At 50.7% G+C, this 12308-nt stretch overlaps 1 long non-coding RNA gene across 1 annotated transcript; it reads left to right on the forward strand.

Moving 5' to 3' along the window:
• Positions 1 to 964: 964 nt before the first annotated feature.
• LOC132537509 (uncharacterized) lies at positions 965 to 8001 on the forward strand. The gene is made up of 3 exons (XR_009548971.1): positions 965 to 1232; positions 1877 to 2047; positions 7905 to 8001. It is a non-coding gene; the product is annotated as an uncharacterized LOC132537509 (long non-coding RNA).
• The last annotated feature ends 4307 nt before the right edge of the window (positions 8002 to 12308 follow it).

The following is a 12308-nucleotide window of genomic DNA, read 5'->3' on the forward strand; positions in this document are numbered from 1 at the left end:
GATGCTTCTTATTCACTTCACTGTCATATCCTCTTGGACCTCCTTCCCCTGTCTTGTTGGAAGTTTCTCTGATTGCAGACTGCTTTTTTACTGTGACTGTTCTTTTTCGGAAAACAGATACGCTGTCCCACCCCCATCTCTTGCAGCCCCGGGGCTTCGAGGGACTTTTCCATCACCTGTAAAAAGGAAAGAAAGAGGTTTTGGACGACACTAGGGCCCCATGAAGGCAGGTGCCAGGCCATCCTTCCTCTTCTGTAGCCTGGGGAAATGAGGAAGGGAAGCCAGGCGAGGTCATGGGCATCCTAGGTGGGCACGGTCCCCAGCCCCCGAGAAGGCAAAACTGGGGGGAGGGCTTTGGAATTCCAGAGTGTGCATGTGTGGTGGGGGTCACGGGGTACCAAACTCAGTCGTGGGGGGCGGGTAAAGGGGTGCCCAGTGCCAGTCCTGGGTCCTCACCTTCGCCCAACGGGCGCTTCTGGCTGCTCCCGTTAGATGGCGCTCGAGATTTTCCCAACTACTTGGGAAAGTGCGTCTTGCCCGGAACAAAAAGAACTGCGGAGCGTGAATGAGGGTGGCGGTGCGGTTGTCTGCGCTTCTCCTCACTGGGCGCTGTCCCGGGTCAGCCGGCCAGGGCGGGCGAGATCCTAGGGCGCTTCCGCACCGCGCGTCCATGGCTTTCGCCTGGTGCACCCTTCTTCCGCTATGCTGGCCGGGCAGCTTCCTGGGAGAGGAGGCTCTGGAAGCCCGCACAGGCTGTCCACCACCTGGGGGCCATGGGTGGGGTCCGGGGTGCAGTAGCCGGGGCGGGAGTGCAGCAGTTGAAGGCCAGGATTAGGGACGTGGGCCGGGGTGCACGGGCTGGGGTGCGGGGTGTGGAATGCGAGGTGCCGGGGCCTGAGGTCGGGGACCAGGGGCAGGGGTGCTGGAGCTGGACGCGGAACCCTGGCGCAGACCGTGCCTTTCTCTGCCTGCGCTCCTCTGCCACCGAGCTGATCCATACTGTGGCTCCGTTTTTCAAAGACAGGGAGCAGGTGCGAACTGGGTTGCTGTTTCCACTGTTGAGATGAAAACTTCCGTGTACAGTTTCTTGAACTTCTTGGCGTGCGTGCTTTTGCACTGACACGGGACAATCTTTCTTGTTCTCCCCAATACCGGTGGAACCCTGATAAAGTCAAACAGTCCCTAGCATGAATGAATGAATGAATGAATGAAACCATGAAAGTCCTCTGGAGGTAAGATGCTATGACTAATTTAATCAGAATTCTTAAGGGGCCGGGGAGCGAGCTTTTTCTCCGCCATCAAGTTCATCTTCCCACCCACACCCTTCCAGAAAAGTGACTCAGCGAGATGATGGGGTCCTCCAGCCCTGTCTCCGGTGTTAGTCAGAGAGCGGCCCTCGCTGAGCGGGGGTGCTCTCACACACACACCCCCAATAATAAAACCCTAGAGCACACAGCAGAGAGGGCTGCCTGGGTCCCCGCCCCCGCTCCGCCCTGGCTGAGAGCTCCGGGCAAGGAAGGAACCCGGGCGATGAATATTTCATGCCGGCTGGGTCCCGGGTCCCCCTCGTGGTGGCCAGGGCAGCGCGATCCTGGCCCAGGGTCCCCGCCAGTCGGGCACCCGCGGTGGCAGGGGGCAGGGCTGCAGGAAGAGTTTGGGGAGTCCGAGAGGCTGGGAGGTGGAGGGCAGCCCGTCGAGAGCTGGGAGACGCTATTTATTTATTTATTTATTTATTTATTTATTTATTTATTTATTTATTTTCTTATCCGAGCACGGCTCAGCTCTGGCATATGGTGGTGCTGGGGATTGAACTTGGGACCTTTGGTGCATCTGGCCTGAGAGTCTTTTTTGCCTAAACCTCGTGCTGTCTCCCCAGTCCCCGGAGACGCTTTTTGGAGGCCGCCGCCTTCCCCCCGCTGCCCGGGTTTCTGGAAGCCTAGGCCAGCGCGCTCCAGCCTCCGCGTGTGGGTGGTGGCTAAACGCGGTTTCCAGCAGCACCCGGGCAGAGGCCGGTTCGGGTCGGAGCGAGCAGTGAAGGGAGAGCCGGGTAAGTTCGAGGCTCCCGGGAGCTGGCGGGTGCTGTCGGGGTGAGAGCTCCGGAAGGAGGTGCAGAGCTCTGTTGGGATGCCGGGAAAGCCCCGCGCGGAAGGCGGTGTGTGCGCGCGGCCGGCTCCCGCGGGGAGGCGAAATAGGCCGTGATGCCCTGGGACCCGGGAACTGGGGAGAGACAGGGAGGATAGGGGGCAACTACAGGGCTGCTGAGACACTCTTCCCCCTACCATCACCACCACCCCCAGGCGGCCTCTGACTCCCTGGAGCAGGGGAAACTCTCCCCTCCGCCTCGGTCCCTCTTCCTGCGAAGACCGCAATTGCTGAGCTGGCTCGCCTGCTTGGCTTCCCCGAGCGACTGGGTTTTTGTTTGTTTGTTTGTTTGTTTGTTCGTCCCCCCCCCCGCTTTCGCGTTGCGTCCCCCCCCTTTTCTGTGTGAATGCATCCTTAATTTTATAGTATTATATATAAAAAAAGATTTCCTAGGTACATTATGATCCCATCCGGAGAAATTAAAACCCAGATCAGCACTATTTATTATTAGTTTACGAAAAGCAAAAGCAGGAGGTGGGGGCAGGTGGGAGAGAGAGAGAGAAAGAGAGGGAGAGGGGAGAGAGAGAGAGAAGAGGGAGAGAAAGAAAATGTGTGGGACACTTGTCTGCAAATATACCAAAAGTCCATTCCCTTCTGCCGGATAAAGTTGCCTGCAAAAGACTTCTGTCTCCTGGGTCTGGACCACCTGTATTCTCCCCAAGAAATGAAATCGGGTCACGGATAAAGCACCAGAGCCAGCAATTAAATGCCAATTATGCCTATTAATGGCTTTATTACTAATGACTGGAGCTGAGGACTCCAGGCTCGCTCCAGGTAATCAAGCTGGCCAAGTTCTTCTAACCTACCCCAGTTTAAAAGAGGTGTGTGTGTGTGTGTGTGTGTGTGTGTGTGTGTGTGTAGGGGGGAAGAATAAGAAAATAGAAGCAATGTTTTCAAAGAATGTTCCTGTAGGAATCTCAGGGTCCCTGTTGGATTTCTGCTGCTGAAAAGTAGATTGCTACTTCTCCCCCCCCCTCTGGTGGAGTTCAGCCATGTAAAGTATAACTGATGACCCTGTTGAAGAGGCCTTTGGTTTGGATGCTGGGGTGGGTGCCTCCTCTCTCCAACTACACTGGCCCTCTGGGAAGCCTGGGATGACTCTAAAGAGCAGGTGTTTCAGGTATTCAGGTGTGTATATGTGGGTGGGGGGTGTCATGGGTCTTCAGAAGCCTGGGTGTGAGGGAGCTAAGGAGGATTAGGCACTTACTTGATCTAAGTTCTAAAATTTCTTTTGGCTCCTGGGGTAAAAGAAAGAGTATTGACCTGTCATAGCCTACTGTTGGGAAAAGAAAAGGTTGTTGAGATCAGTATGTGGGGTATAAAAGCTGCTGTGGCCAGGAATTTTTTTTTTTTTAATCACTAAAGGTGACTTCTCAACTCTTCTTGCTTCTTTATTGGTGCCTCTTCACCCTTCTTTTCCCAAATGGAAAATGGTGAGAAGAGGATGGAGAGAAGGAGTGGACTCTGGCAATCTACAAGGAGAGAGAGGAGAGTTTTCTTGCAGGCACTCTGGTCAGTTATACTGGAGCCAGCAGCTAAGGAGGGACAGACAGCTGGGAGAGCCAGCATTTGTGCAGGTCACCCCTTCTCACTGCCTCTGCAGAAGCCTGACCACCTACTATCCAGTCAGGATACCAAATGAGAGTCAGAAATGAATGCTGAGTCAAGTCCGCCTTGCTGCCCCCCCCCCTGCCCCGTGCCTTGGTCCCTGGGTGGAAGCCCACCCTGCATGCAGTCTACACCTGGTTCTCCTGTCCTGTTCTAGTTTCTATCCTGAAATGCAGCATTAACATTTGAATGGTGTCTGAGTTGTTTTTCTGTTTTTGGAGGGAGGCTGGCTGTAGATACACAAGAGCCCTCCCCACTCTAGTTTTGTCAGTTACCTGCCAAGTGAGATGGGAATCCTCCTGGGGTAAAGGAGATGGATGGGGTCCTCCTGGATGCTGGAAGGGCCAGCTACCATCCCAAATTAAGTGGGCCTGGGCTAATTATTCTCTCTTCAGCCACCCCCTGGGTGACCCCAGGCTGTAAGCACCCTACATCTGGGCTCCAGCCCTAGAGGGGTGAGCTAAGATGGCTTCTTTGGGTGGATGGTCAACCACCCAGAGGATGATGTTAACTGGACAGTTTCAAAGGTCAACAGCAAATTCCTCCTGCCCCAAAGGACCTGGATGCACCTTTAGTCTGAATGTTCCTGCTGACTCAGAATCTCATGGAAGGGAGATAAGAGTCAGACTGGTAGAACCCAGAACTGCCAGCCCTTTGGTGTCTGCCTGCCACTAAGTCTGAGGAGAGGAAGGGGCAGAGTTGGGATAGGGTTAAAGAAGTTTCTAGTTCTCTTTCCTTGTGTCAGCTGCAGACAAGCCTGTGACAACAGAACCTCCTGAGGAGGGGTAGAGGTAGACAGTAGCACTGGTTGGGGTCCTCAGAGTGGCCCTGTGCACCATCAGTTCTACAGTCCTGGGGCTTTGTGCTGATATATCCTAAGATATGCCTCAGAGGAGGTGACTTGGGGTAGACTCCCAGAGGCCATTTAGACCCTGGGACCTGCCAGCCCCTCCCCTTACCTTATAGGAATGCAGGGACTCTTTTTAAAAATTCTGTTAAAAAAATTCTGTTAAAATATTTTTACTGGGAGCTGGGTGGTAGCATAGCAGGTTAAATACACAAGGGCCGGTGTAAGGATCCTGGTTTGAGCCCCCAGCTCCCCACCTGCAGGGGAGCTGCAAACAGTAAAGCAGGTCTGCAGGTATCTATCTTTCTCTCCTCCTCCCTGTCTTCCCCTCCTCTTTCAATTTCTCTCTGTCCTATACAACAACAGCAATAGCTATGACAACAATAACAACTACAACAAATGCAACAAGGGTAATAAAATGGGGAAAATGGCTTCCATGAGCAGTGGATTCATAGTGCAGGCACCGAGCCCAGCAATAACCCTGGAGGCAAAAATAAAAAAATTAAAAAGCATTAAAATATTTTTACATACTTACCATTGCATAGAGATAGAGATAAATTGAGAGGGGGGAGAAAGGGAGGCACTTGCAGCCCTGCTTTACCACTGCAGGTGGGGACCAGGGGCTTGAACCTGGGTGCTTTGCACTGTGATGTGAATGCTTAAACAGGTGCACCACTGCCTGGCCCCTGGGACTCCTTTCTAAGGAAACCTGGAGGGGAAATCTGGTGAGAATTTGGAGACAAGGAGTATCTCCAGGGTGATTAAAAAATAATAAATAAAACACAACAACAATAACAAACCCCCACAAATTTCCCTTCTCATGGAGTTCCTGATGTCCAAGGGTACCCCTAGACCTTGCCCCATGTCAATCCTCTATGCCCCAGTAAATGCAAAGGAGTTTTGCATCTTAAAACTAGATAGTAGGCAAAGGAAGTTCCTCTAGAGTAGGGGGAGGTGGGGTGGGAGTGGGTAGGGCACCCAGTTGGTGGTGGACATTGTATGCAAGACACCTGTCATGAGAAGATTAAAAAACTATATGCATGCATCAACAACTGTCCTGTAAACCATGATCCACACCCCAATAAAATGATTTAGGTGGTGGTGCACCTGGTTAAGCGCACAAACTATGTAGTGCACAAGGACCTAGGTTCAAGCTCCTGATCCCCACCTGCAGAGAGGGGAAGCATGTGAAACAGGTGAAGCAGGGCTACAGGTGTCTCTTTGTCTCTCTCCCTTTCTATATCCCTCTTCCCTTCTCAAATCCTCTCTGTCTCTATCCAAAAATAAATAAATAAAAAATTTAAAAAAGCAGTTTGAAAAACAAAGCAAGCTAAAATAACATCATAGCTTTAGAAACTTTTCCTGGTCAGACTTGACCCTTCCCAGTTTCCTGGGATGCTGTCAGTCGCCACCACACACCTCTATTTCTTTGGCCTCTCTGTGTGGTTCCTGGTTCATTTTTTTTTTTAAAGAAAGGTTTGTAATGTTCATGTCAACAAGGATCCCCATCTCCGCTACCCCCAACCTGACTCCACATGTGGAAATGTAGTGGGCTTTCTTTCTTTCTTTTTAGGAATATTTTTTCCCCTCGCTATTCTCCCCAACCTGGAGAGCTAACAAGCCATAAACGTGTTAGGTTGCACACACAGTGTGACTGAACAGGGGCCTAAAGGTCTCTCATTTGTACTTGTCTGTAGTCTGGGCTGGGAGGAAGCTGCTGTCACGCAAGCCTGCCACTTTCTCTCGCTTTACTGGGCAGAAGGGCTGGAATTTCCTAGCAGGCCCCACTGCCCAGGACACCTGTGAGGGGGGAGCCCAATGATGCTGGGAAGGCAGTTGGGGACCTGGCCTGCTGGTTTGAGCCAGTACTTGGGTGAACTTTTTGCCCTGGGCAGCTCAAGGGGGCTGGGAGATCTGGCTGCCTGGCAGGTATGGGAGTGTGCTTCTGGAAGGGGCTTTCTGGGTTGCAAGCTGATGTAACAGAGGAACCATCACTGCCATCCCTCTCTGAATACTTTGTCCTCAGCCCCAAATTTATCACTGGTGGAGGAATACCTCTGCCTGATGGTGGGTCATTTCCCCTGCTTCTAGTCTTTATTATTTTAGAGGTTTATTTATTAATTAATGAGGGAGAAGAGAGACACACACAAAGAGGGGGAGGGGAGAGAGAGAGAGGGAGAGGGAGAGGGAGAGAAAGGGAATCAAAGCACCTCTCTGGCACATCTGATGCCAGGGATTGAACTCAGGGCCTCATGTTTGTCCAACGCTGCATCCACTGCATCCCTTGGGTTGAGTCTTGAACTCCCAACTTAAGTGACTGGTTTCACACTGCTGCACTAAGACCTACTGTGTTCCCACCCACTGGTAGAGATACTGCTGATAGCAGGCAGAAGGCAGTGCTGGCAGTGTGAAGCCCCTACACACACACACACACACACCTACACACACACACACACACACACACACACAACCACCCACCCACACCCACACACACACTTCTGAGGGTCCTCTCCAACCTGTCTGTCTACTGCAGCTAGGGGCAGTAAGTCTTACCCACCAGCTGGCCTTTGAATCACTGTCATGGTAGTGAAGAAGGGGACAGTAAGTAGCCAACCTGGGGGTCCTTAAAGAGCTACAGAGGCCCTCTGTCCCTGCCACCCCCTACCCAGTGTACCCTGAGGCATCTTTCCTGGCAATCTGCTTGCATTCCTTGCAAATCTTGGGTGACTCACTCCCACAAGAACTCCCCAGCTCCTCCTGCCCCAATTCTGGGTACAGCTCTCTGGGCAGGAATTCTTTGTTGCAGCCTTGGAAGCTCCTCCCCACGCCACCCCTCCCCCTAGCCCCACCCCTGCCTGGGTGCGAGAGATCCGCCTGGAACCACCAGCCTGCTCCAGATTCCCTGAGGCCTGGTGCTGGCCTGTGCACCAGCCCTTGGTTACGTTCTCCCTTGCCAGCTCCGAGGAGACTTTGGAGAATGAGGCTCAACAAGAGAAATACGCTCTCTCTAGAGATGACCTTGGGCTGCCACAGCAGGATCTGCAGGGATTTGAGAAGTGGGGGGGAACTAGGCTCCTTCTGGCTCCAGAGCAGCTCAACTCCCTCCCCCATCCCCAGTGAGGTAGATCTTTTTCTTAGTCCCTCCAAGCAGGGTATTTAAAGGACACTTGGGCACATGCAGGGTTCAGAGAGTAACTACCCACAGTCATGGTCTCATGTGCCTGATCTATACATGTGAACCCCCCCCCCAGCTCCCTATTTCATCCTGGTCTTTCCTGCCTAACTGCTCCCCACTCCTCTTTTTTAGGCCCTTCCGGTTGTATGCTGCCACTGCCTCACCTCTCCCCTGCAGAAGATTCTGTATGTTACATAATGTCCTCACTCTGGGATTCCTCAAATATCCAGAGTACAGTTTTCTGGCTAGGGTGAGGGAAGCTGGAGGCTTGGGGGGGTGCAGATGGGGAGGGGGTGGGAAATGGAGGCTTCAATCCCTGGGGTTCTTTTTTACTCCTCCTTGTCAAGACGGAGTTCAAGGTCTAGGAACAAAGGGGCTAGGTAACTGACCAGTCTCCTCCTGACAACCCTTCAGCTGCAGGTCCTCCTCTTGGAGTGGGTGAGGGGAGCCCCTGGGATCAGGCACATATGTAAATATCTCACCGACCTCCCAGGGCCCCTCACTGTAAAGCAGAAAGTCTATTTCTGTTGCTGTCTGTATCTGGGATCCTGAGGACCATCTACTTCCATGTCACCAGCCTTCACTGCACTCAAACCTACTTGCTGAGCTCTGTTACCATTTCGCAAACACCCAGGATGAGTACTGAATAGCTCATGGGAGAGTTGAAGACGACATGCCTCATGGTGGAAGTATTTGCCAAAGCCCCGTTTAGAAGGAATCACTGGATTGCCTAAACAACTTTGAAGGATTGCTCTCCCACCTGCCAGCCCACCAAATGTACATTAAAAAAAAAATAGTGCAGAGGTAGCACAGTGGCTAGTGTTGAATCTGAAAGCACTGTATGACATTTATTTTTCCCTGTATTAGTTTCTGGGGGTACTATACTTTCTTATTATACCTATTTAATTTTGAAAACCCTACTGAAGTGTTTCCAGCCCTGGTGATGTCAATGAAATAATGGTCTTTTTCTCTCCCACCAGAGATCCTCAAGGAGCAGAATGGCACAAACTTTCCAAGTGCCCACTCACACCTGGGAATAACCCAGTCTTTGGTCCTAGGTGGTAAGTGGGAGGGTGGCAGGCTTTGGGAACCTTTCTTTCAGTACTGATGCCAGACCAGGCAAGGTCTTTAAAATGAATTGCCAATGGACATCAGTGTGCGGTGGCCCAGACCTCTACAGGCATTAGCCTTGTGATGAAAGATGGCCCCAGAGCACACCTTCCTTGGCCTTGGGGTTTTGTTTTTGTAGTAAAAAGATGTTTCTGTTTCCCTCACCTCCTGGTGTCTATGTCATTATTTTGTGCCTACAACAATGGCCAGTGTGTGTATGTGTATGTGTGAGGGGGAGGGGTGCTTCAGCCTCAGGGCACCCAGACAGACTTCATGTGTGCCCTGTCTGTACACGTGCTAAGACCTCATACCTCATCACTTACTCAGCAAGTCATCAGCAAGTCACACTTCTGTCTTTCCCTGGACAGCTCCTTCCCAGAGTTCCTCTCCCAAATTGCAGAAGGAGGGCATTCACTTAGGGAAAGTTACTTCGATAAAGAACCAGCCAGCACCTCCTATGTCCAGAGGCAAGAAGGAAAGGTGACAGGCATGCCCAGAGATACTCCTAGAACTGTGCTCACAGAAATTAAGGAGGGAATTCTATCCTCTTCCCATTAGCTCCAGCTATAAAAATTCCACTTTTTTTAAAAAAAATTTATTTCTTTTTGTTGCCATTGTTGTTTTACTGTTGTAGTTATTAATTGTTGTTGTTATTGCCATCATTAGATAGGACAGAGAGAAATGGAGAGAGGACAGGAAGACAGTGATGGGGAGAGAAAGAAAGACCCAGACCTGCTTCACTGCCTGTGAAGGGACTCCCCTGCAGGTGGGAAGCCAGGGGCTTGAACCCAAAAATTCCACTTTTATTCACATGTCCACACACCCACTACAGCTCTGCTACCAGGACATTGCCCATCTCCACTGGGCAACATCAGGGACTGAAAACTGACCAACATACATTTTTCAAAAGTAATGGAGTGTGTGTGGGGGGGACAACTTTCTTTTAAATGGCTGTTTTTCTTTAATACTCTTCTTACCCTATATACACACAGAGACAGGACTTGACTTGACTCCCTCCCCTCATCATTTTTCCCCCAGACACCAGTAAGTTAACCACTCCCCTTCCTCTCTACCACCCCACCCTCAGATTCATACTTATTTTTTTTTCAAGTTAACATTTCTTCTTTCCAAAGGGAGAAGGAAAGAATTCTATTAATGAGTGACATACACAGAATGTGGCTCATCTGGGTGACTGTATTTGCCAGTAAATGGCTTCCTGTTTATTATGTACAAAGACACCCATGAGCACTTCATACAGCAAATCTGCTAATGCTTGGTGACCATTAGGAAAAAAAAAAAAACTTACTTGAAACAAATCAGGTTAAATTGAGTCAGTTGGAGGCCAGGGAGTTAGTATAGTGGTTATGCAAAAAGGTCCTTGTGCCTGAGGTTCTGAGGTTCTAGGTTCAGTCCCTGGCACCACCATAAGCCAAAGCTGAGCAGTGCTGTGGGGAAAAAAAAAAAAAAGGAACCACTTTGCAAGGGCAGGGGGTGGTGGTTCATTATTCTCATACACCCAGGCTATGCTGGCGTAGAATGGGGAAGAGTCACCTCAAAGTAGCCAAAGTTGCCAAAGTTTGCCAAAGTGCCAGGGTTTGGGACTAAAGTTAGTATGGGGTGTATTATTATTATTACCTAAATGCTACTCAAACTACTATGAATTATTTCCTACCTTCAAAAGACTATTGGGCTGCCTATTTGGCTAGGCTGGGCCCCCACCAGCTACCTGGCACTCATCCTGAGCAGTGGCCCAGCTCTATGCACTTTTTCTGGGTCAGGTGGGACAATGACCATGACCAATGAGGCAATGGGGCAGGGAGGCGCAGCTGATCTCAGTGCTCCTGGGGCCCTTCCACCTTCCAGAACACTAGAAGAAGAGGCTGCTCAAGAATAACTCCACCCCTGATAGCTGCAGGGGCAAGATAAGAGTAGGAAGCAGACTGGTGCCCAGAAACTTTATAAGGCCCTGCCAGCCTCCTCCTCTCCAGTCCTGCCAGGCACGCCCAGCTTCTTAGAGCTGTGTGTCCCCAAACCACCTGCCTACCAGAGAGGCCAGTCTTCCTGCCTCTTAGCCCCCCACCCACTACCCTCATCTGAACTGTGGCAGAAGCTAGGCTCCTTACTGCTCTTTGTGTAAACCTCAGGAAGTCCAGCATGATCTTTACTTTTCCCTTTAAGGTCCCAGGGCTTAGGGGCAGCAACAATGGTGGACCTCAGATAGCTTAGACCAGAAGGCTGGTCCTGAACTCACCCCCCCCACCCCCAACTCAATGGTTCATAGAGCAGGAGGCAACCCTGACCTCCAAGGGGAAGAAACTGACTCCTAGGACGCAAAATGCACAGACAGTGTTGGGCTAGAGGTGTGTGTGTGTGTGTGTGTGTGTGTGTGTGTGTGTGTGTGTGTGTTTGGGTGGGGGGAGATAGGGATACTGGCATCTAGATCTTCACTTCCCCAGGTTCCCAGCAAGTTTTCTAGAACTGGGGCCAGAGAACTCTAACCCTCCTGAGGAAACTTGTCTAAGTTTCCCAGCTTTCTTTCTCTTGCACCTTAGATTTGTCTTTAGCCACCGGCCCTAACAATCAATCTGCCCTTTGGCCTCTAGGCCCTAGAGGCCTAAGTCCTCCCAATAGCCCCAGGGCAGTAAGAGAAATCAGTACTGATAGGCTGGTGATAGACAGAGGGCAAGAGCAGAAACACCGGTGAAAGGGCTTAGTTGAACCTGTGTTTCCAAAAGTTTCAGTTGGCGATTATCAGTCACCCCAACAGACTCCACAACAAAACAAAACAAACAAACAAACAAACAAAAAACCAAAACAAAACAGAATTTGCTATTGCTCTTGAAAGGTCTTAAAACAACACTTTGCTTTTAGGAAGATAGGTGAACAAAACATTGCGTCTCGATCCTTTTTTTTTTTTGATCTATAATTAAATGGCAGGATCGGTTTGTATTCTCCGACGGCTTTTACAGAAGTTGCAGTGATCCAAAGTCGGGCTGCGGTGTCAGAGTGGCATTTTTATTAATGAGAATACAAAAAGCTTGCATATCCTTAGCCCGGGCTTGAATTTAGTTGCTAAGCAACTGCTGTATGGTAATTCATCCGCGAAATTTAAATCTTTCAGAAAGGATCCTGTGTTTTTTCTTCCTTTTTCTCTCTCCTCTCTTTTTTCCTCTCCATCTTCCTCTCCCTCTCTTTTTTTTCTTCTGAATGGCTGCCACAAGGAAAACAACTTGGGCTGGCAGTAGCTGGTCCGACTGGAAGCCAGTCACCCTATGGCCACAACCCTGGCCCTGACCTCAGTGCCCAGGTCCAGGACCAGGTCCCCAAGGCCTGCTCCCCACTGCTGTTCTATTTCTACCGGAGGCAGCCCAGCTCTTGGGCACCCGGGTTTCTGCATCCCGCAACTCAGGGGCACACAGCGCAAAT

Source organism: Erinaceus europaeus, chromosome 3 (assembly GCF_950295315.1).
Source record: "Erinaceus europaeus chromosome 3, mEriEur2.1, whole genome shotgun sequence".
In the NCBI taxonomy this organism is placed as follows: Eukaryota; Metazoa; Chordata; class Mammalia; order Eulipotyphla; family Erinaceidae; genus Erinaceus; species Erinaceus europaeus.